The sequence below is a fragment of the Procambarus clarkii genome, chromosome 17 (genome assembly GCF_040958095.1).
Source record: "Procambarus clarkii isolate CNS0578487 chromosome 17, FALCON_Pclarkii_2.0, whole genome shotgun sequence".
NCBI classification, from domain to species: Eukaryota; Metazoa; Arthropoda; class Malacostraca; order Decapoda; family Cambaridae; genus Procambarus; species Procambarus clarkii.
The window spans coordinates 39,373,567-39,399,436 of record NC_091166.1 but is presented as its reverse complement, the minus strand read 5'-3'; the positions used below and the strand labels follow the sequence as shown (position 1 = coordinate 39,399,436).

At 46.8% G+C, this 25,870-nt stretch overlaps 1 long non-coding RNA gene across 1 annotated transcript in view; it reads left to right on the top strand.

The window, feature by feature from the left end:
• The window catches only part of LOC138365517 (uncharacterized), a 248,964-nt gene that overhangs the window by 125,986 nt on the left and 97,108 nt on the right, over positions 1-25,870 (top strand). The window contains exon 2 of the long non-coding RNA XR_011228867.1: positions 8,648-8,696. This is a non-coding gene — a long non-coding RNA (uncharacterized lncRNA). The remainder of the gene's footprint in view (positions 1-8,647; positions 8,697-25,870) is intronic.

Here is a 25,870-nt window from a genome sequence, read left to right as displayed (position 1 = left end):
ACCATTACCCGCCCGACTCCTGCCTGTGTGTTTACTATTGGTGCCTGCAGGATCCAGCTGTTAGCTCTTGGTCCCCGCCTTTCTAACTCTCGGTTGTCTAATGTCAGGACTTCAGATCTATTTTCCTGTCATATCAACTTCATATATTACTCTCTCTCTCTCTCTCTCTCTCTCTCTCTCTCTCTCTCTCTCTCTCTCTCTCTCTCTCTCTCTCTCTCTCTCTCTCTCTCTCTCTCTCTCTCCCCCCTACAGACAGGGATCGGGCGGGGGAGGGGAGGGGGGGGAGGTGCTATATGGTGCAGAAAATATTCGTAAGAAGTACTGGAGTGAGACGCGAACGATAATTGGATCTGTAGTTGTTGTGTTGTTAACGATAAGGAGCGGTTGTATGGTGCCGTCATGTGGGGCATCTCATAACTTCACATGCTAATATTTCGTATGTTTTGTATCTCTTAATTGTATAAGATATTGAACCGTGGAAGTATATTTGGATGTATACAGTGTATGTATAGGTATGTGTAAGTGTGAGGGGTGGGGGGGGGGGTGAGTGCATCGTTCCACTGAACGAATTATAATCACTTGGAACACATGTTGTGGTTCAAGACAGATGCACAACCTACACGTGTTCTCTCACATGTTCACGCATACACACGTGCGCTTGTCTATCTACATATGTATGTGCGTCTTGTACATGTGTGCCCACATATGTATGTGCACCCATATATATATACCCCATGCGCATGTACGTCTGGGGACCGCCTGCTGATTTGCTTAATATGTAGGCATTGTGGTGCATGCAGTTAGGTATGTGAATGCGTACATACGCACACGACTCGTGCAACGCCTCCCCCCCCCTTGTAGGTTGCGTACCCTCCCCCCTTATTACACACACACACACACACACACACACACACACACACACACACACACACACACACACACACACACACACACACACACACACACACCCTCCTCCGCATGTTCCACACCTACACAAATCCCCCCTTTCCTTTCATTCCATATGTGCACACATACCCCTATCCTCCCTTGTTGCATATGTGTACCTGTACTTCGTACGTACATACTTCCTCTCTTTCCTGATCTATGTGTACACACTAAACTCCTGTTCCATATGAACTCCTCATCCTGTTCTATACGTGGATGAAAACTGTTCCATATGCCACCCCTTCCATATGTAGCCACCTCAACCCCCTCTTCCTCCACGAGAGCTTGCATCAACGACACTAATAACCGGGCCACAAGCTGTCGTCCTTATCTGTCGTGTTAGACAGGTCGCTGTACAGATAGTCTGATGATAACCCTTTATTAATAGAGATAATATTGGCTCATGAATATCATATCCTCGTGTAATTATGACTGGTATTTATGGTACCATATTTAAAGTGATGGCTTTGTAGAGACCACGTGTGTTTGTTGTGGTCAGTCCAGCTGTTTGGGTGACCACGTGTGTTTGTTGTGGTCAGTCCAGCTATTTGGGTGGCCACGTGTGTTTGTTGTGGTCAGTCCAGCTGTTTGTGTGACCACGTGTGTTTGTTGTGGTCAGTCCAGCTGTTTGGGTGACCACGTGTATCTGTTGTGGTCAGTCCAGCTGTTTGGGTGACCACGTGTGTTTGTTGTGGTCAGTCCAGCTGTTTGTGTGACCACGTGTGTTTGTTGTGGTCAGTCCAGCTGTTTGGGTGACCACGTGTCTTGTGATCAATCACGGTCCAGCTGTTTGTGATCACTTGCGTTTGTTGTGGTCAACACCTGTCCAGTTGTTTGTGTGACCAGGTGTATGTTGTAGTGGTTAACACCTGTACATCTGACCATGTGTGTGATGTACTCACCTAGATGTGCTCACCTAGATGTACTCATCTAGACGCTACTAAACTCCACTATTTGTCTATCGGTAGTTCAGTGAAATGACTTTTAAATAGCTCTTATTATCATATGTTATAAAAAACACTTCATCAAATCAAACATATCAAACACCTGCATGTGTTTGATCATGTGTGATGTGGAAGTTGTTTGATATATCAGTCGATATATCAAAGGACTTCCCCATCTAATGTGAGAGGACAGAGAAGTCTAGCTCCTGGCCTCGGCTTGCCAGCAGTCAGAGCGCTCATGGGTATTCCTAACGCCTCTGTACAACACGTTTTTTATTAAACAAGAAGCCTAATATGGTCAGTCCAAGAGGTGTTGCTCCCTAACAGTGTGTGTGTGTGTGTGTGTGTGTGTGTGTGTGTGTGTGTGTGTGTGTGTGTGGAGACCCCCCGTCCCATCTCTGAATAAAATATGGGAACCACCTGTTTCTCCTCTGCCATTGTGAACGGTCCTATGGAGGGAGGGAGTCTGGGAAGGGAGAGTGGGAAAGGGGGAGAGAGTCTGGGAAGGGGGGAAGGGAGAGTTGGAAGAGGGGAGTGAGAGTCGGAAGAGAAGATGAGAGGGCTGATAGGGAAGATAGGTGGAAGAAGGAGAAAAGAGATAGAGAAGGAGAGGGACAGAGGACTGAGAGAGAGAGAGAGAGAGAGAGAGAGAGAGAGAGAGAGAGAGAGAGAGAGAGAGAGAGAGAGAGAGAGAGAGAGAGAGAGAGAGAGAGAGAGAGAGAGAGAGAGACAGAGAGAATTAAAAATGTAGAGTAAAATGTGAAATGAGGAAAGACGATGCAGAGAAAGAAGATATAGAAAAGGAAGAAGGAAAGAAGAAGGGAGAGGACGAGAAACGGACGTAGAGTGATGGTTGAGATGGAAGAGGAGAGAGGAAGAGAAAGAGAAGGGTGTTGATAGTTTGCTGGGATGGGGGGGGATAGAGGGAGATGACCAGAGATGCAGAGTCAAGTTTAACATAATTCACTTCTATATAACATTGTCCTGTTCCTTTATTTTCCTTTTAATTCGTGTCTTTGTACAAGAGTTTGCCGGCCAGGAGCGTTGAATGACTTTATTTGTCAGCTGAGTGAGACGGTTATCACTAAGTATTTTATTAGCAGTAGTAATTTGATCGTTTCAAGTGTTGGCGTCTTTGGGTCAAGGCTTTATTGCCAGAGGTGATATTACTATGTAATGAAGTGGTTCACGATGGTGGTGTGACGAGCAGTGGTGCAGAGGTCAGGGGTGGTGGTGGTGGTACTGGTGGTGGTGGTGGTGTTACTGGTGGTGGGGGTGGTGGTGCAGAGGTCAGGGGTGGTGGTGGTACTGGTGGTGGTGGTGGTGTTACTGGTGGTGGTGGTGGTGGTGCAGAGGTCAGGGGTGGTGGTGGTACTGGTGGTGGTGGTGGTGGTGCAGAGGTCAGGGGTGGTGGTGGTGGTGGTAGTACTGGTGGTGGTGGTTGTGGTGGTGGTGCTTGTTGATGTACTTAGTGTACATGCATGTATATACCTATGTGTATATGTATTGTTTATGCACACACGAATTTATGTGTGTATGAATACGTATGTGTATAGTCATGCGGGCTCATCTAGTTGTGCTTGCGGGGGTTGAGCTTTGGCTCTTTGGTCCCGCCTCTCAACTGTCAATCAACTGGTGTACAGGTTCCTGAGCCTACTGGGCTCTATCATATCTACACTTGAAACTGTGTATGGAGTCAGCTTCCACCACATCACTTCCTAATGCATTCCATTTGTCTACTACTCTGACACTGAAAAAATCTTTCTAACGTCTCTATGGCTCATTTGGGCACTCAATTTCCACCTGTGTCCTCTATTGCGTGTGCCCCTTGTGTTAAATAGTCTGTCTTTATCTACCCTATCATTTCCTCTGAGAATCTTGTATATGGTGATCATGTCCCCCCTAACTCTTCTGTCTCAGTGACGTGAGGTTCAATTCCCGTAATCTCTCCTCGTAGCTCATACCTCTCAGCTCGGGTACTAGTCTGGTGACAAACCTTAGAACCTTTTCCAGTTTAGTCTTATGCTTGACTAGATATGGACTCCATGCTGGAGCCGCATACTCCAGGATTGGTCTGACATATGTGGTATACAAAGTTCTGAAAGATTCCTTATCGCTGTGTGTTCCTTACATCGATGTGAAAGATGTACTCACCTAGTTGTGCTTGCGGGGGTTGAGCTCTGGCTCTTTGGTCCCGCCTCCCAACCGTCAATCAACAGGTGTACAGTCTACAAGCATGTGTAGGTGTGAGCCTGACACTGACGGACTGAGGTGTGAGGGGGGCAGGTCACAGGTGTGTAAAGACGGTGGGAGAAGGTGGTGGGGAATGACCCGTAGTACCCAGGAATGTAGAAGTGATATTAACAATTAAGAGTTGTGGGAGTTGGGGGTCAATTGTGGAGGTGGGGAGCAGTGGAAAGGTCACCATTGGTGCCTTCTGTGGGACAGTGAGAGAGAGAGAGAGAGAGAGAGAGAGGGGGGAGAAGATGGTGATGCTAATAATGACAAGGATGATGAATGTAGATGATGGTAGCAGGAACAGCACTTCCACCACCGCCACCACCATCACCACTACCACCACCGCCACCACCACCACCACTACCACCATCGCTACCACCAGCGTCGTCTCTACACTAAATAAATTAATCAATTACCGGTCTGCGACGTGCTTGTCTTATGCTGCCCCCCCCCCCGTCCCCCCCTCCCACCTCCACCAGCTTCACTCTCGTCATACACCGTCTACAAACCCGGACTCACCCGTCTGTCTGCCTCAACACCGTCTACAAGCCCGGACTCACCCGTCTGTCTGCCTCAACACCGTCTACAAGCCCGGACTCACCCGTCTGTCTGCCTCAACACCGTCTACAAACCCGGACTCACCCGTCTGTCTGCCTCAACACCGTCTACAAACCCGGACTCACCCGTCTGTCTGCCTCAACACCGTCTACAAGCCCAGACTCACCCGTCTGTCTGTCTCAACACCGTCTACAAGTCTTCGACAGCCACGATGAAGGTATTCCTTAAGATTAATATTTGACCCAGAAACACGGTCGGTGATTTGACCGAGAAAGTCGTAGGGACCTCACGAATATATACTTTTAAAACCAGAGATAAACAAGAAACAAGTCGGGAATGATTCCGTTGAACCACCGACAGTTGAAATGGCGGTGGCCCATGAACTGAAGCCCGACCCTGTAAACCTTTTAGGTAAGAAAACGCGCGTGCACAAGCTTAACATTAGATGCTTTAAGTAGATATGCTCTCCAGGGCCCCGTGTTTTGCATGAGAAATTACTTTTAAGACCTGAAAAGAACGGTAAATTTGCAGGAGCTCCGGGCGCCCAGCGCTCATTACAACAGTAAGGCGTTGGTCTGGGCTCGCCAGGCTTGTTAATAGATAAAATCCTCTGGAGTGAATAGGATTTTCATGTCACGTGGAGAGCTTTTGTTTCTAATTAATACCCCTGGTGGCAGGTCATTCTTCTCTGGCCTGTGGCCCCAGGGTTTTGTGGTAGTAAACTCGGTTGTGTGTGTGTGTGTGTGTCTAGTGTGTGTGTGTGTGTGTGTGTGTGTGTGTGTCTAGTGTGTGTGTGTGTGTGTCTAGTGTGTGTGTGTGTGTCTAGTGTGTGTGTGTGTGTCTAGTGTGTGTGTGTGTGTGTGTGTGTGTGTGTCTAGTGTGTGTGTGTGTGTGTGTGTGTGTGTCTAGTGTGTGTGTGTGTGTGTGTGTGTGTGTGTGTGTGTGTGTGTGTGTGTGTGTGTGTGTGTGTGTGTGTGTGTGTGTCTAGTGTGTGTGTGTGTGTGTGTCTAGTGTGTGTGTGTGTGTGTCTAGTGTGTGTGTGTGTGTGTGTGTGTGTGTGTGTCTAGTGTATGTGTGTGTGTGTGTGTCTAGTGTATGTGTGTGTGTGTGTGTGTGTCTAGTGTGTGTGTGTCTAGTGTGTCTAAGATTAGGTTAGATTAATGTAGGTTTGGTTGGGTTAAGTTCAGTTAGGTATTTATAGGTTAGGTTAATTTTTGTTAGGTGGGGTTAGGTACGATTTGGGTTAGGCCCAGTTAGGTTAGGTAAGGTAGGGTATTATTCGGTCAGGTTTCGTAATATTTAATACAAGAAAAAAATCCATTGGCAAACCATCTTATTCACTAAACTAACTATCCTGTCAGTTTGAATATTTGTATCTGTCTTCATGTCTGACTGCTGTTATGTCTATGTAGCGAACTATTCATTTGTCCATCTGAACATCTAACGACCCTTTTGCAAATATGATTACTCCTAACAAGTAAATCTTTAACGGTTAGCGTGTGATATGTTTATGAAATGTGTGTGATCGTTTGTCTGTGTGAAACAAAGCGTAAATACTCGCTGGTTACTGATCATTCTGTCCTCTGTAAGCTGAACTAGCGGCCACAGCTTAGCGTAAACAGCTCTGATCTTCGAAGGTTGTTGCTTATTTGGATTCAGCTACTCGGAACAAGAAGTTCCAGTAGCACGGGCTATGGCGAGCCCGTAAAATCTTGGAAGGTGTAGATAATGCTTTCTTAAGCTGGAGTATACAGTCTTGTTGAGGAGTACGTTGGCAGCTCCTTTGGTGGTACGTGGGTAACCACCACCACCACTGCCATCACCACCATCACTATCTTCAGCACTATCACCACTAACATCAATACAATCACCGCCACTAATACCAATGCTACCACCATCAACATACGGCCATTACCGCTACAAACACAACTACCACCACGACCACTATTAATTCCTCCACCACCATTAGCAAAGGACCATCATCTGAGCACCTGCTCGACCACACCGGTGCCCCCAGATGCAAGGCATCAGTGATTTCCTATTTTCTGCACCCCTTCAAGACTATTTCCATCCCTATCTTGGTCACTACCCTCCCTACCCTATCCTGCCACTATCTCCTTCACATTCCCAGCTTTCCCTACCCCTACCTTTCTCTATCTACCCTCCCCTTACCCATTCCTAGCCTCCCCTGCCCCCCTGTTTCCAGCCTTCCCTCTCCCTCTCCCCCTGCTGATTACTGATAGTAAAACAAGTGTCGTCCACGCCCTTCCGCTAACAACGCTACACATATGTCTCCGCCTCTCCCTCCCCTCCCCCCATCCCCTACCCCCATCCCCCTCCCATCCTCTATCCTCTGTCCAGCCCATCTTCGTCCAGTAGGCTTTGTTCACACCGATAGTTGCTGACACGCAGCCGTACGATCGTTTTTGGATACTAATCGATCGCCTGTGAGGGAGATGGTCTGCGGGGGGATGGGGGAGTGGGGGAGGGACGGGACACATAATAATGAATTCCGACTGAATATTTGGCGTAAATAATTCGCATCGTTTTCTGTTGTCCTGCAGTATGGCGTCCAGGAGTAGGCGATGACGTCACGGTAATAATTTTCCTTATTTGATTGAAAATGATCGAATATTATAGCATTTTAATTTTGGAATGTGTAATATATTGCTATTTCTTTGTTAGGTACTTGTATTACGTATATGTGTCCTGACTTACCCCCCAAAATAGCCCCAGAACACAAGGTGATAACAAGAGGACATTGTTTACATTCATAGAAAACGTGAACCGTGAAGGTACTGCGCCGGTGGCCATATGCTGGAGTGATTGTTCCCGACACTCGGCTGGTTGGGCCAGGATGGAATCGCCAATTACGGCATCAGTCAATTTCGTATATCGTTAGCCTGACTGTTAATGGTTTGTGATGATACGATAGTTTATCATGATTTGAGACCCGGTGACTGGTTGTGTATATCGGGTTTTGTTATCTATGTGTTATTTTGTTATCTTAAGTAGTAGTCATCTAGTTGTACTTTAGTTGTGTTTCAGGAGGGGTGGATTGGGGGGGGGGGGGACTTTAGCTCTTTAGTTCAGCCTCAGCCTCGTGTCCATATTTCCATCCACCGTAGAGCGACGGTCTGGCTTCCTGCAGGTCGGCGTTCAAGTCCCCGACCGTCCAAGGGGTTGAGGACCATTCCTTCTCCCCGTCCCATCCCAAATCCTTATCCTGACCCCTTCCCAGTGCTATATAGTCATAATGGCTTGGCGCTTTCCCCCTGATAATTCCTTCCTTCCTTCAGCCTCAGCCTTCCATTCACCGGTGTATAGGTTCAGAAAGTTCATTGAGTTCTGAAATATTTATATTTGAAGCTGTGTGTGGAAAATTTCTCAGTCACTTCCTAGTGCATTTCATTTTGCTTACTCTGACAACGAACAAAACCTTTCTTATTTCTGACCTATTCAAGACAATATAGTTTCTACGTAAGCTCCGGTGTTCGCCTACCACCTATGTCTTGCGCTGCCCTATTTTGGCCAAGTTGTTATAGCAACCGCCTCGTACTTTTCAGTCCCCAGTTCGAATCTCCGATATTTAATGTGAATGAAACCTGCCTACATCTGATATCTCTTTTTCCCCATGGAATTCATGATACACATTCCCTCATTATCTACTAATATACCTGCACCATCAAGGCATCGCTGGAAAAGTTATTGGTACTGATACCAGATGCTCAAGTGTCAGTAGAGAGCTGCTTCAGAGATGCCTCTCCCTGATACCTGACTCGTTCAGAGTATCAGGGCAAGTTTGGCTTATCCCTCATCCACGTGGTTCCTTGACATGTGTGTGTGTGTGTGTGTGTGTGTGTGTGTGTGTGTGTGTGTGTGTGTGTGTGTGTGTGTGTGTGTGTGTGTGTGTGTGTGTTTGTATCCCTATATATATATATAATTGTATCTCTCTTCCCCAGACACATGGGGGGTACGGGCGCGGCCTCTCACCAGGAAGACTTCACACAGGTGAGAGCCCTCATTTAGAGCTGTCTTGGGGGGGATAGATGGAGAGGCTGGGAGGGGATAGGGAGGTAGAGAGAGGTGTAAAGACACGGGAGGTAATGACTCTTAATACGTGTCATTCTGTACGTTGTGGTACTCCCCAGCGTACCGTTGACGAAGTACTATGAAAAGTATGTGTTCGATGCACCGGCTGGTTGGGTTAGGTGGGTGGTTTGGGTTCGTGTGTGTGTCGGTAAGTTAGGACGTTTGATTTTGTACGTTGTGGCAGTCGAGAGAACGGTTGAGGGAGGGTGGTCCCTCGGGATGGGTATGGGGTCCACTACCACCCACAGGATGGGTATGGGGGTCCACTACCACCCACGGGATGGGTATGGGGTCCACTACCACCCACAGGATGGGTATGGGGTCCACTACCGCCCACAGGATGGGTATGGGGTACATAATAGGTGGACAAATTACAAAATCTAATGAACCAAGTATAGGATCCACAGCACCTTGCACACATAGCTCTCTCATTGTGGATCATGACACATAGTGTACACCTGTCTACACAGGTGTCCCTTAGTCAGGTGTGTGGCTGCTACAGCGTTAGTTGAAGCACACGAGCGGTAACTACAGGACTAGAGGTAATTATAGGCCTAGTGTAGTAATCTACGTCCTCGCTTCCCAAGTGTTCAGGGTGACCCAGGGTTCAATTCGTGGGCAGGAGATAAATGGTTGGGCACGGTTCCCTTCGCCTGATGCCTCTGTTCACCTGGCAGGAAACTAATACCCGGGAGTTGTGCAATTTGTGGGTTGCTTCCTTGGGATGGTCAGTAGTTGGTCTAGGAGGAGGACCCTTCCTCTCTCTCTGTCTCTCTCTCTCCCTCTCTTCCTCTCCACCCATCCCCCTCTCTCAATCCCCGCGTTTGTTTCCGTTATTTATTTGTCCATCTTTTTCTCACTTCTCCCCCTACCTTTCTCTTCCCTCTCTCCAGGTCTAGTATCAGTTGTATTTTTATTTTCTTTCTGCATGTCTTTTCCCCATTCCTACTCTTGTCCTTCCCTCCCCACTCTTCATAGTGGGGGCTCCATGATGGGGCTGCATACTCTAAGACTGGTCTCGCGTAGGCAGTGTAAAGCGCCCTAAAAGCCTCGTCACTTAGGTTTCTGTCTGATGTTCTAACTTTTGCCAGTGTAGAGTACGCTGCTATCGTTATCCTATTTATATGTGCCTCAGGAGTTAGATTAGGTGTTACGTCCACGCCCAGGTCTCTAACTCGAGTCGTCACAGGTAGGCTGTTCCCCTTCATTGTGTACTGTTCCTTTGGTTTCCTGTCACCTGATCCCATTTCCCTAACTTTACATTTACTGGTGTTAAACTCCAGTAGCCATTTCCCTGACCATCTGTGTGTGCGTGTGCGTGTGTGTGTGTGCGTGTGCGTGTGCGTGTGTGTGTGTGCGTGTGCGTGTGCGTGTGTGTGTGTGTGTGTGTATGTGTATGTGGACGCCATTATTAGTCATGTGTAGTCCGTTCATTGGTCACATGGATCAGAGAACAGTGTGACATGATTGGTGTCATCTTGTGCCGGAAGTCTAATAAGATTACCGCAATATTTCATCCTCGTTACTTCATATTAGTTTTCTTCTCTCAAAACATTGTATGTTTACCTCACCGTTGTCAAGATCACGTTCAATTATTGCAATAATTTTTCAATTTTCGTTTCAAATTTGTATATGATTAAAATATGAGACTGAATCTCCTGCGTTGTGCAATTGTATTTCCTGTGTCGCTCACTTTATCTCCCTCTCCCTAACTCCTGACATCATATATGTCTGTTCTTTCTTCGTATCTTACTTTTCACCTTTTGATCCCCCTCTCCTCCTCTCTCTCTCTCTCTCTCTCTCTCTCTCTCTCTCTCTCTCTCTCTCTCTCTCTCTCTCTCTCTCTCTCTCTCTCTCTCTCTCTCCAGGCGTTCTTCTGCTTCCTGCTACATTCTTCTCTCACTACTTTCCCACTCTCTCTCTTCTCCATCTTTCCAGCTCTCCTTTCTCTATTCCCTATCTCTTCTCTCCCTTCTCCCTCCTCACTCCTTATATCCACTCTCCCTCTCGTATCTCCTCTCCTCCTCCTCCCTCACGTCCCCCCCCCCTCTCGGCCTCTACCTACAACCCCTCTTCTGCAAAATCTGGAAATTTCTCATACATGGTTTTTCTTTCGTTTGCCTCTTCCCCCTTTGTTCACATTTTCTCCCCTCTTTCACTTTCTATCCTCCCCTTTGTTTTCTTTCCCGTCTTTCCTCCCTTTCCCTCGCTCTCTTTCTCATTCCTCCCATCTGTCTACCCCGAACATGTCTCTCCTTACCTCTTGCTAACCGTTTTCTCTCTTCTCTCTCCCTCCCTCCCTCCCTTCCTTCCTTCCTTCCTTCCTTCAGTCTATTCCTCATCTCACGTCTGTTTCTCTCTTCTCTCACGTATTTCCCATCCTTCTCTCCTTACTACTGCGTCCAACTCTTCCTTGTGTTTCTCCCTTCTTTCTCGCGTCATTCAAGATGGCCACACATGCGAGAGAGAGAGAGAGAGAGAGAGAGAGAGAGAGAGAGAGAGAGAGAGAGAGAGAGAGAGAGATCAGACGAATACAATCATTGTGAAACAATCTTGGTGAAGGAACCTTCAGAGATAAGTAAGTTTTTTCTGAAATGTATCACGACAACTGAATCAGACTTTAAGCCACTGAGTGAGTCTGATAAAGTCAGACTTGCTGGAGGTGCTAGGGGGGGGCGGATCTGACGTAGTTAAATAACACTGATGTATGTGCAATATATTTGAGGAGAAGATGGGGTTCTTCTGACACATGTTATCTCCTGTGTTGTAATGACGGACACTCACTCACGGCCGGTCGAGTGGACAGCACGCTGGACATGTGATCCGGTGGTCCCGGGTTCGATCCTGGGCGCCGGCGAGAAACATTGGGCAGAGTTTGTTTCACCCTGATGCACCTGTTACCTAGCGGTAAATAGGTACCTGGGAGTTAGTCAGCTGTCACGGGCTGCTTCCTGGTGTGTGTGTGTGTGTGTGTGATGTGAAAAAAGAGTAGTAGTTAGAAACAGTTGATTGACAGTTGAGAGGCGGGCCGAAAGAGCAGAGCTCAACCCCCGCAAGCACAACTAGGTGAATACACACCACACAAAGGGGAGCCTCGTGGCTGAGTGGACAGCGTTTGGTGGTCGTAGTCCTAAGGGCCCGGGTTTGATTCCAGGCCGAGGCGGAAACAAATTTGTAGAGTTTCTTTCACCCTGAGGCCACTGTTCACGTAGCAGTAAATAGGAACCTGGGAGTTAGACAGCTGCTACGAGCTGCTTCCTGGGTGTGTGTGTGTGTGTGTGTGAGAGAGAGGGAAAACTCATGTAATAGATATGATAGATGAAAAATAGGTCGGGAGTCGGTAAATTAGACAATCAATGGCTAGAAAGGCGGGGTCAAAGAGCTAAGAGTTCGATCTTGCTGGCACAAATAGTAAACACACTAAGCATATTCATATTAAATTCGTTACCCAATGCTAACTAACCTTCAGATAACTTTGGGTAATTATTTGGTAATTAGTTATAAAGTATATCTGAGTAACTACTCACATAATTGTGCTTGCAAAAGTTGAACTTCGGCTCTTTGGTCCCGCCTCTCAACTGTCAATGAACCGGTGCACAGATGTCTGAGCCTACTGGGCTCTATCAAATCTACATTTGAAACTGTGTATGGAGTCAGCCTCCACCACATCACTGCCTAATGTTAACTACTGTTAACCTAATGTTAACTGCCACCTGTTAACTACTCTGACACTGAAAAAGTTCTTTCTAACGTCCCTGTGGCTCATCATACTCAGTCTCCACCTGTGTCCCCTTGTTCGCGTTCCACCCGTGTTGAATTGTGGTTGTGGGAATCCCCTTTCCTCGAGTAACTGTGGTTGAGGAATCCTCTACACCGAGGTATTGTGACTTCTTGGAATTAGTACCATAAAATAGTAGTGGTGGTAGTGGTGGTAGTAGTGGTAGTGGTGGTAGTAGTGGTAGTGGTGGTAGTAGTGGTGGTGATGGTAGAAGCAGCATCAGCGTTAGTAGTTGTAAAAATAGTAGTAATACAGTAGTCATGATAATAGTTGAAGTAGTAACATAGATGTAGTCATGACGGTAGTTGACGCAGTACCATAGTAGTGAGGGCGGCTGTGGCCAGTAGCAGCAGTGGGAAGAGAGGCTGGTATTATTGTATGGTGACTGTACTTGTGTAAAGAGCAGGAGGTCAGCTTAAGCTGGCCAGCATCATGCTAAGTCTTCCCCGTACGCTTGCTAAGCGTACGAGTTCAATAAACCCTTGAACTATATGTTTAACACATCTCTAACCATGCCCATGGAGAACAGAAGAAAATGTATATATGCTGGTTAGCATTGAAAATGTGTGGCCACGTCTGTGGTAGAAAATAATAAAAACAAATAAAAAAAATAAAAAAAAACGCTTGCTTGTTTTGTTTACCTACATTCCGTCTGATGCTTACTTCTCTTCCTTTATTAGTCCCTCTCTCTTATTTCTCGACATTTCTCCTCTCCCGCCTTTTGTCAATTCTTGTCTTTCTTTGCCTCTCTCCCTTCCCTTGCCCCTTTTCCTTCCCTTGGTCCTTTTCCCCCCCTCCCTTCTTCCCTTTTCCATCTTCTTCCCCTTTCCATTTACTTGCCCATTTTCTCCCTCTATACCCTTTTGTCTATTAACTTGTTTTCCCACTTCCACCTATCTTGCTTCCCTACTTCTCACCTCTCCCCTCACCTGTCTCTCATCTCTCCCTCATCTCTCACCAGTTCCTCCCCCCTGACCATCGAGGTCCCCCTGACGACCGTAAAGTTTTGATTGAGTGGTTGGTGGGGCAGTTTAATGTTCAGCTGTTGCAATACTTCACAAAGACCAGTTACTGCCTTGTTGTGATCACTGTTTCAGTCTGTGTTTGTCTGTGTTTGCCTCGCTTGTGTCTATCATGTGTGTGTGTATGTGTCTGTCTATCTGGCATGTGTCTTTCTGTCTGTCCATCTATATGGTGTGTGTGTGTGTGCTCATCAAATTGTCCTGGCAGGGGGGGGGGTGAACTTCGGCTCTTTGGTTCGGCCTCTCAACTGTCAATCAACTGGTGTGCGCACTTAGATGTGCTTGTAAGGTTGTAAGGTCGAAATTTAGCTTCTAGGTTCAGCCTTCTTATACTCATAAGTATTGAGCTTTTCCAGAGATCTCCAGCTTCTGTGTGTCTCAGGATGCTTAATTTTCATCTCCTTTTATGCTGCTGCTTCTCTCCATTTCTTCGGCTCTTTCTCTTCTCCTGCCCCCCCGTAAGTTTCTCCTTGTCTTATTCCGTCTTTCACAAGTTTCTCTCCTCTTCTTTGTCACGCATTCTTCCTCTTCTGTCTCCCGTGTTTTCCTTCTCCTCGATGTGTTCGCCTCTTCCTGTTCTCCTTCTCGCGTCTCCCCTCTCCTTGACCCCGCTCCAGATGACTAACAGTCCAACCGACTCCTCATTCTCACCGTCATTCTGCCTTTCCTCCCCCTTCCCAGTCTCTCCCCAGCGGCCCCAGGGGGCGCCTCACAGACCTCTCCCGCTCTCCGGGGAATTCAAAAACCGCTCAAATTTCGCCAAAATCGGTCAAAGTGTGCGTGTTTACGGGAGGTGTGAGTCGCTTGTTGTTGCTTGTTCCCGGGGCCTTGTGGGAACCTGTCCCGGGGCCACACGAGGGCCATTGTCCCGACAAGTAGAGGATTACTTGCGTGGTCGTCTTCGGGACCACGGTCTGGTCTACTGGAGAAGTAATACAAGACCAATGTGGAATAACAGTTCGTTCAATGTTCCACTTAGGGCCACTTTAAGACACCAGTATTTCGGGAAGGATAATTACAGGACTACTCAGGGCAGTTCGGGAGCTACTAAGACCGTCAAGATAGGTATTGGGCCACCCTTAGGACCACTGCAATTCGCCCAAAGGCCACACTAAATCCAGCTTTGCTTAACAAAGCAGTCGCCTAATCCAGCTTTGCTTAACAAAGCAGTCGCCTAATCCAGCTTTGCTTAACAAAGCAGTCGCCTAAAGCCCTTGTACAGGGCTGTAATCACTGTTCCAACAGTCACCTGTCTAACAACAGTTAACAGAACTGTCACCATAATGAGAAGTTATCTTGAGCCAATATAAATGTTCCACTACCAGTCACCAAGACCTGTGATAAATGGTGCCCAGTCAACACTCACGGTGTGTCCACTCACAGGATGAGTGCCGCTGCCCCATAAACTCTCCACTCGGGGCAAAAATTAAATAAAAAAAGTAAATCACAAGCGAGTCGCCGCATATGACTCACTTTATTTAAGTCATCAACTTGAGGACAAGTGTTCCAGCCAGGTCATCAGTCACCTCGTGCCTTTGGCGTGCAGTTGGCCTCGTGGCCCTGTCAAGTGTTGACGGCGGACAACACCACTCAACTCGTACCTTTATCACACAGGATCACCATTCACAATGAACCGCTAGTAATTGCTAAAAAAAATGTTGTTTCTGGTCGTAATGAGCTTGTTACTGCGCCCTCCTCTGCTTCCTGTCAACATCTGTCTCTCGCTTCCTTCCTGCCGTCTTGCCTGTAACTTGCCGTCGCGGGACAAATGCCCAGAGGAGTGGCAGTAATCGGGTTTCACATTATAGACAATGACTGTTAATGCCGGACTCGTCCCTTGGATGGAAGGTCGGGGACTCACTATCCGCCTTGGTCCGCTCCCTCTACTACACGACAAGGGTCATTCCTGTCCACTACCACTAATTGTTTTATAGTTTGGCGGGTCAGCACGCAACAAATGCGGCACAGGAGTGCTGGCGGGTCGCCGCCGCCCGGAGGCGATTACCGGGTTTCTGCGTAGTGTGCAGAGGGTCGAGGGTGGGGCGGCCCGCTCCTCCAAGCCAGTTCCTTGTTTAAGAAAATGGCGAGGAAGTAGATGGGCGTCTTAGACTGGACCTGATGGTTCCCCTGTTGTTGCCTCAGAGTCGATTTTCGAAAGGAGTAAAAATCACTTTCGCTCTGCTTTCGCTCGTGACGGTGTTGGTCCCCCTGCTGCTCCAGCAGGCGCGGAGGGCCACCGTCCCGCCACAAGCAACACACACACACACACACACAGACACCTTAAGACAACAAGCAAGAGAGCAAGTACCGCTCCCGCTCCTCCTTCCCCCCCTCACAGGAAAATGAAGCCGGCACAATGATAACGGTCAGTGAGAATTAGATTAACGGGGCAGGAAATTCACTTCGGGTCGGACGGCTCCCATTCTCCAGCCCTGGAAGTATTGGTGCCGAAGGGACCATAAACTCAACTGGAAAATGCCTCCAGGAATGTTAAATACGAACCCAACACTAAGGCCATTAAACCGAAATAAGAAAACGTGGGGTAAATTCTGGAGTGAGATGCTCCTGGAGGTGCCATTGGCGGCTGGGGAGGATGGGGTGTTTGTTGTGTATTAGTACAATGGACGCCCAGCTCCAGGGGCCGCCCTCACGATTTTTATTTCCCAACACCAGTGGAAAAATATAAGCCAAGTGGAAGGAGAGAGGCTTTGATATCAGAGGGCATGGAGCGGAGTTCTGGTTTTTGTGTGAGTGTGTTTGAGAGGTATTGTGATATTTGGTGGAGGTTGGTGGGACGGCCGCTGTAAAACTCCACTAAATCCTTTTACGTGGGCTGCTGGGATCCCCAGTTTATTGGTTATTTCTGCGGCCCGTCCAGCGGCGCGCACATCAACACTGCCCTGAAATGTACAGCTTGGGAGCTTTTAATTGCGACAGTTTCGCTGTGGGAGAGAGACTGTGCTGATTAACTGAGGTGAGGGAGACACAAGTAGCAGTTAACTTTAACATTGTTATTACTCGAGGTGAGGGAGACACAAGTAGCAGTTACATATTATCCCTCTAGTATGGTGCTCCTTTTTGTAAATGCATTATTGTAAACACGTAAATTATCAGCAATAATACATTATTGTAAACACGTAAATTATCAACAATAATACATTATTGTAAACACGTAAATTATCAGCAATAATACATTATTGTAAACATGTAAATTATCAGCAATAATACATTATTGTAAACACGTAAATTATCAGCAATAATACATTATTGTAAACACGTAAATTATCAGCATTAATACATTATTGTAAACACGTAAATTACCAGCATTAATACATTATTGTAAACACGTAAATTACCAGCATTAATACATTATTGTAAACACGTAAATTATCAGCAAATATAATTTTAACGATTATATGAATATTTAATAATTGGCCCAAAATTAATAGCTAAGAAGTCAACATCCAGATCTTGTCACAATGTGTTCATGAACAATTATGAACGCTCAACAAGTATCAAATAATTGTGAACGTTGAAACAGCTTTGTGAGTCGTGAGTTGTACCGAGCGCTGGAGTACTATTTGGTACAATTGTACATGGAGACATCGGTAGTTCCACAAACTACCGGTTAAGCGTAGGTTAGACATGTAGAGGTTTGAGTGGGTGTCAATTGAAGCTGCTTGGGAAAGGTCGATGGAGCCTCTGCCGGTACCTTTGTTGTTAGGTGATTAAGTAGGCTTATTATGTAATGAACTCCGTCTTATTGTTTTATAATTAAGACATAATTAAGTCTTATTAAATAATAAAATTGTATTAACTAATGTAATTTTATTAAATAATTAAATATTATTAAATAATAAAATCATAAAATGATTAACAAAAGTCATATTAAATAATAAACAAAAGTCATATTAAATAATAAACGTCATATTCAATTTTGAACAAAAAGCTTGTTAAATAATATGCAATATTCTTATTAAATAATAAAGAAGTATAACAAACATATAATAAATAAATCATTAAATAATAATAAACCAAAGCCTTAGTATATAATAAAAGTATATTTTTACCTAATAAACACAAGTCATTATTTCAGAAGTACTCTTGACCACTCTATGGCCGTAATCAATAACCTTAGTCACCGCGGTCATTATAATTGAGCACTACGTTATAGAGCGACCACTCACAGAACTACCCGTTTAATTGGGACAGGGATTGCATTGGGATTGTTGACCGTATTATATGGCAATACTGCGGCGTCGGTTAAGAGGGACACGCTTATACAACCACCGAATTGTTTAATTGTTGTTGTTGCTTGTTAATGAAGCTGTGGCCGCGTGGTCCCTCTATACGAAGGTATCATTAAGCAGGTTCTACGTCATCGTCTACGCATGTTCAACATGAAACAGGTCCGGTTTAACCGAATTCATAAGAGTGGCGATTGGATAAAAGGGACGAGGGGTCTATTAAACGCGGTTTGCTTGGCGAGAGTTTATTTCTCATTTGAGCGATAGTGTGACTCATTTGAGCGATAGTGTGACTCATTTGAGCGATAGTGTGACTCATTTGAGCGATAGTGTGACTCATTTGAGCGATAGTGTGACTCATTTGAGCGATAGTGTGACTCAGTTGAGCGACAGTGTGACTCAGTTGAGCGACAGTGTGACTCAGTTGAGCGATAGTGTAACTCAGTTGAGCGATAGTGTAACTCAGTTGAGCGACAGTGTGACTCATTTGAGCGATAGTGTGACTCATTTGAGCGATAGTGTGACTCATTTGAGCGATAGTGTGACTCAGTTGAGCGACAGTGTGACTCAGTTGAGCGACAGTGTGACTCAGTTGAGCGACAGTGTGACTCAGTTGAGCGACAGTGTGACTCAGTTGAGCGACAGTGTGACTCAGTTGAGCGATAGTGTGACTCAGTTGAGCGACAGTGTGACTCAGTTGAGCGACAGTGTGACTCAGTTGAGCGACAGTGTACCAACACTGGCAGGGGTCTCCTCCACCTGTCTCAGATTCTCACTTGGGAAGAAAATTGGAAAATTAAATCCCAAAGTTCGCAGTTCCACTGCTAGTCTGAAAAGTTTTCCTCTAATTTTCACATAATTTGCTGCTAATTTCTCATTAGTTTTGCTACTATTTTCTGCCTAGTTTCAGGGATATTTTTATATGGGATTTTATGCACAGTAATTAGAGTTCTCCCACTGTACACGGAGCCAGTGAGCAACTACCGAATCTTATACATATAAATCCATACGCAATCTTAAATCTATAAATCTCTTGGCTCACTAGGGCATGTATATGTATACAGCTGCACTCTTCTCACTCGCCTCGTGTTCTGGTGTATATGAACCAACTCAAACGTATAAACAAAGACCTCTAATAGAGTAATTTCAGGTCCACTTAAACACACAACAAGGACAAATTCAGGTCCCTAAGGGAGGCTGTTTTGCAAGTCGATCTTCTGGAGCCCTTGGCATTAGGGGCCCAGGTCTTGTCTGTACGCCAAAGCGGCCACCAAAATGCTAACAAAGGGGGCAAGACAGGGTAATCACACATCGCTAAAAAGACAACAGGAGCAAATTTGCAGTCCCCAGGAGGTAGTTTTGAAGGTCTTCCCATAGCACTTCTCAGAGTATCGGCGCCCCATCTAAAATATTGTGTAATATTTTATTTTGAGGCCCCCGCATTTTGGAAGGGCAGACTTGCCTGTAACTGTCCTCCTGGGACATGAGGCAGGCCAAGGGTGAGGAGGCCAAGGATGAGGAGGCTTCGCTGTGAGGAGGGGAGAATGGAGATGGAAAGTGGAGGGGAGAGAGAGTGCGAAGGAAGAGGTCAAGAGGAAGGAAGGGAGGGAGGGGCGGGTCCCCCCTGACGAGGAGGGAGGGGGAGGGGGAGCGAGCTGAGACAGGAAGTGGAAAGGATAATGAAATTGGAAAGTGAGAATGGAATAGGAGCATCTACAGCCGCTCCCCACCACTGCCGCTCCCCACCACTGCCGCCCCCCACCACTGCCGCCCCCTACCACAGCCGCCCCCCACCATAGCCGCTCCCCATTTCTCCCTATACGACGATTCATCTCTACCGGCTTTTAACCCTTACAACAATGGATCAAAATCGCAAATATGTTCCCAAAAAAACAGAACCTTGTTTGGTCCCATTTTTAGCGATAATTTTTCAGAGGACATTACTCCATTTCACTGCCAATTTACATACCCGATAAGAAGAACACACATATCTAGCGATATGTGTGTTTTTCACATATCACATTTTTCTCCTAAGCAATTCAACTTGGTCAAAAGCTTCAGAAGCACCAAGAAACAGGAAGAACAGCGCTGCCTTTTGAGTTTATTCCAAATATCTTCCGTCACCACGAAGCTTCAGAGCGTTCTTGAGTAACCAGGTATGTATATATATATGCAAGCTGACAGTCACGTGTCCAGTGCGTCAGCCAGACAGTCAGAGGTGTGCAGGACACCGAGGCTTGGCAGGTGTGTGGTATGGGAACACGTGTGTGTCACAGAGGGCCATGTTGTTACAGGTGTTGCGAGACAACACCTGTAACACACACATAGTTTCAGCCGTCCTTGTTAAAGACCAATCATAACTACCATTTATTACCTCTCACAGTTTCTCAAGCATTGCAGTGTGCAGGAGGTGAACACTGGCGACACAATTATACAGGGTAGTTACGCACTCACGTGCACACACACACACACACACACACACACACACACACACACACACACACACACACACACACACACACACACACACACACACACACACACACACACACGCATGCACTTCAGAGAGCCGTATCAAAACAGGAAATGGTAAATGTGATAAATCCAGGTAAGTGGAGGGGAGAGAGAGAAGAGAATGGGAAGGAGGGAGAGGGGGATGAAATAGTGGATGGGGGAGGGAATGGGGAGACAGGGATAATACCTCTAGAACAATGCCAGAGGAAGAGAGATAGAGGGCATAGAGAGAGAGAGAGGGGGATAGAGGTTCTAGAGAGAGGGACAGAGGACCCGAATACAGGTATATAGGTGCTAGAAAGAGGTATACAGAGGCTAGAGAAAGAAATAGAGCACCCTGGGAGAGGCATAGAGGTGCCAGAGAGAGGGAGGAGGATGGAAGGGGTCAGAGAGAGAGGGGATGGAAGGGGTCAGAGAGAGAGGGGATGGAAGGGGTCAGAGAGAGAGGGGACGGAAGGGGTAAGAGAGGGCGGGGATGGAAGGGGTAAGAGAGGGGACACTGAGATAAACACAGGATAATAAGACCACAGCCATTCAGCCTTCCCACGGCCGCTCGGGCTCGTAATTAAGACTTACCTGTTCACATTGTTTCGATTATTCGATTTTTCACACGTTGGCAATTATAGCGAGGGTCGTTAGGCACCGATTTGAATCACGCCGACCCACGTGCTGGGACGGTGGGGGGGGGGGGATGGGAAAGGAGTGAAGGTAAGTATCTCAATGGGAGGGAAATGGTCTACCCTCTCTTTTTCTCTCTCTCCTATTCTCCTCTCATCTGTTCTTCCATATTCCCCTCTCCTCTCCCCTCCCTCCTTTTCCCTCACTCTCCACCCCTCCCACTATGAGTGATGGGTGACCGCACTGGGTGTTCGGCGTTGTAGACACACCAGACTTCCGCATGAGGCGTGAGAAGTGAGGGAAGGAGAAGGGAGGGAAGGAGGGAAAGGAGGGAAGGAGGGAATGGAGGCTAGTTGGGTGGGATGGAGAGAGAAAGGGTGCTCCAAGGTGAGGGCTTGTTGTGCATGGTGTGTGTGTGTGTGTGTGTGTGTGTGTGTGTGTGTGTGTGTGTGTGTGTTTACTATTTATATCTGCAGAATCGAGCTATTAGCTTTTGGACCCCGCCTTTCTAACCAATTTATTTCTCCTCTATTTTGTCTACTACATATATTTCCCTCTATAACACACACACACACACACACACATCCCCAGGAAGCAGACCGTAGCAGTTGTCTAACTCCCAGGTACCTACTTACTGCTAGGTGAACAGGAGCACCAGGATGAAAGAAACTCTGCCCATTTGTTTCCGCCTCTGCCGGGGATCCAACCCGGGCCCTTAGGACTACGACCCCAGAGCGCTGTCCACTCAGCCGCGAGGCCCACATACTGACAAATCTATACACACAGAGAATAAATCCCATTATGGTGATATATCGTTGGCGCAGTTGACTAGACCACAAGAACCTGCATCTGGGAACACTCACCGTATAGGTTCGAACCCTCTTCACGGCTCCTGTGGATTTGTTCTATCATATCTATATTTGAAACTGTGTATGGAGTCAGCCTCCACCACATCATTACTTAATGCTTTCTATTTGTTAACTACTCTGACACTGAAACAAATTCTAATGTCTCTGTGACTCATTTGGGTACTAAGTTTCCACCTGTGTTCCCTTGTTCATGTTCCACCCGTGCTAAATAGTTTGTCCACGTTGTTAATTCCTTTGAGAATTTTGTGAATGGTGATCATGTCTCCCCTAACTTCTGTCTTCATGGGCCGTGAAGTTTAGTTCTCGTAGCCTTTCCTCGTAGCTCATACCTCTCAGTTCCGGGACGAGCCTGGTGGCATACCGCTGGATCTTCTCTAACTTTGTCTTGTGTTTAACTAGATATGGACTCCAGACTGCAGCCGCATACTCCTCGATTGGTCTGACATAAGTGGTATACAGGGTCCTAAACGATATCTTAGATAAGTTTCAAAGGGCAGTTGTTATGTTGGCCAATCTAGCATATGCCGCTTATGATATCATTTTGATGTGGGCCTCTGGGGACAGGTTCGGTGTGATATCAAACCCCCCCCCCCCACATCTCTATTTGAGCGAAAGATCTATGTGATCTATTTCGACGTACGTGTGTGTGTGTGTGTGTGTGTGTGTGTGTGTACTCACCTATTTGTGCTTGCGGGGGGTTGAGCTTTGGCTCTTTGGTCCCGCCTCTCAACTGTGTGTGCGTGTGCGTGTGTAATAAAGAAGTATATCTACACACACAAGTTCTCTTACCCGTTCTGTGGTGACCTCCACTTCCCGGAGATAATCACCCTTCCTAGTGTGGAGTTAACAACCGGCTCTGTCACCTGGCTATTGATTGGTTGGCGGCGGTCACGTGACCTGCCGGATATCCGTGACGTCAGCACGTGGCGGGCGCGGGTGCCTGATAACCCCGCAAGAGGGCGCGGGCGCGACCTCGGGCTAATTGAGGCACTCGAGCTTATTATAAGGGCTCGGAGAGGGTCAGTTTGTGTTGTCATGAAGTGTATTGGGTTAACAGTAGGGGAGGAGGGGAGGAGGGGGAGAGCCAGTCACTTGATTTTTAATTGTGGGGGTTGTGGGGGGGGGGAGGGTTGTGGTAGTGCCGTTGTGAAGGGGTGTGGTTGTGGTAGGGGGGGGGGGTGTTCTCACGTGTCGGCTAGGCTGTTTTTTTTTATTATTATTATTTTCTACCACAGACGTGGCCATATATTTATAATGCTAACCAGCAAGCCAGGCTGTGTACGGGTAGGTATGGATGTATTCTGTGTGTACATGTGGCCGGTCATGTGTATGTATGAGTACTATATATATGTATATTCATCATCAAGTGGGGCGCCCCATGGTTCATGCAGTACATTGGTGTCCCTGTTTTTATGTGTGTGTGTGTGTGTACTCACCTAATTGTACTCACCTAATTGTGCTTGCGGGGGTTGAGCTCTGGCTCTTTGGTCCCGCCTCTCAACCGTCAATCAACTGGTGGTGTGTGTGTGTGTGTGTGTGTGTGTGTACTCACCTAATTGTACTCACCTAATTGTGCTTGCGGGGGTTGAGCTCTGGCTCTTTGGTCCCGCCTCTCAACCGTCAATCAACTGGTGTACAGATTCCTGAGCCTATTGGGCTCTATCATATCTACATTTGAAACTGTGAATGGAGTCAGCCTCCACCACATCACTTCCTAATGCATTCCATTTGCTAACTACTCTGACACTGAAAAAGTTCTTTCTAACGTCTCTGTGGCTCATTTGGGTACTCAGCTTCCACCTGTGTCCCCTTGTTCGCGTCCCACCAGTGTTGAAAAGTTCGTCCTTGTTTACCCGGTCGATTCCCCTGAGGATTTTGTAGGTTGTGATCATGTCTCCCCTTACTCTTCTGTCTTCCAGTGTCGTGAGGTGCATTTCCCGCAGCCTTTCCTCATAACTCATGCCTCTTAGTTCTGGGACTAGTCTAGTAGCATACCTTTGGACTTTTTCCAGCTTCGTCTTGTGCTTGACAAGGTACGGGCTCCATGCTGGGGCCGCATACTCCAGGATTGGTCTTACATATGTGGTGTACAAGATTCTGAATGATTCCTTACACAGGTTCCTGAACGCCGTTCTGATGTTAGCCAGCCTCGCATATGCCGCAGACGTTATTCTCTTTATGTGGGCTTCAGGAGACAGGTTTGGTGTGATATCAACTCCTAGATCTTTCTCTCTGTCTGTTTCATTAAGTACTTCATCTCCTATTCTGTATCCTGTGCCTGGCCTCCTGTTTCCACTGCCTAGTTTCATTACTTTGCATTTACTCGGGTTGAACTTCAACAGCCATTTGTTGGACCATTCACTCAGTCTATCCAGGTCATCTTGTAGCCTCCTACTATCATCCTCTGTTTCAATCCTCCTCATAATTTTTGCATCGTCGGCAAACATTGAGAGGAACGAATCTATACCCTCTGGGAGATCATTTACATATACCAGAAACAGTATAGGTCCGAGGACTGACCCCTGCGGGACTCCACTTGTGACGTCTCGCCAATCTGAGACTTCACCCCTCACACAGACTCGTTGTCTCCTGTTGCTTAGGTATTCCTCTATCCACCGGAGTACCTTCCCTCTCACTCCAGCCTGCATCTCCAACTTTCGCACTAGCCTCTTGTGTGGCACTGTATCAAAGGCTTTCTGACAATCCAAAAATATGCAGTCTGCCCACCCTTCTCTTTCTTGCCTTATTTTTGTTGCCTGGTCGTAGAATTCAAGTAACCCTGTGAGGCAGGACCTGCCATCCCTGAACCCATGTTGATGCTGTGTTACAAAGTTCCTTCGCTCCAGATGCTCCACTAGTTTTTTTCGCACAATCTTCTCCATCAGCTTGCATGGTATGCAGGTTAGGGACACTGGCCTGTAGTTCAGTGCCTCCTGTCTATCCCCTTTCTTGTATATCGGGACTACGTTAGCTGCTTTCCAAATATCTGGCAGTTCCCCTGTTGCCAGTGATTTGTTATACACTATGGAGAGTGGTAGGCTCAGTTCTCTTGCTCCTTCCTTTAGAACCCAAGGGGAGATTCCATCTGGGCCTATAGCCTTCGTCACGTCCAACTCTAGTAAACACTTCCTTACTTCCCCACTGGTAATCTCAAACTCTTCCAGTGGTTCCTGGTTAGCTATTCCCTCACTTACCTCTGGAATTTCTCCTTGTTCTAAGGTGAAGACCTCCTGGAATTTCTTATTCAATTCCTCACACACTTCCTTGTCATTTGTAGTGAATCCTTCCGCCCCTATCCTTAATCTCATAACCTGTTCCTTTACTGTTGTTTTTCTCCTAATGTGGCTATGCAACAATTTAGGCTGAGTCTTTGCCTTGCTTGCGATGTCATTTTCGTATTGTTTTTCTGCCTCTCTTCTCATCCTGACATATTCATTCCTGGCATTCTGGTATCTTTCTCTGCTCTCCAGTGTCCTGTTATTCCTATAGTTTCTCCATGCCCTTTTACTTTGCTGCTTAGCTAGCCTACATCTTTGATTAAACCATGGGTTTCTCATCTTCATTTCTCTGTTTTCCTTTTGGACTGGGACAAACTTGTTTGCTGCGTCCTTGCACTTCTGCGTGATGTAATCCATCATATCTTGGGCCGTCTTTCCCCTGAGCTCTGTTTCCCATGCTATATCTGTTAGGAATTTTCTTATCCCCTCATAGTTTCCCTTTCGGTATGCTAACCTTTTGGTTTCGGTATCCCTCCTCGAGTTCAATAACCCTTCTTCAATCAAGTACTCAAACACCAGTACACTGTGGTCGCTCATTCCTACTGGGTCCTCAAAACCGATTTCTCTTATGTCGGAGTCGTTCAGAGTGAAGACTAGGTCGAGTCTCGCTGGTTCGTCATTTCCTCTCATCCTTGTGGGTTCTCCGACATGCTGCGTTAAAAAGTTGCTTGTCACCACCTCCAATAGTTTGGCTCTCCACGTATCCTCGCCTCCATGCGGTTCCTTGTTCTCCCAGTCAATCTTTCCGTGATTGAAGTCGCCCATGA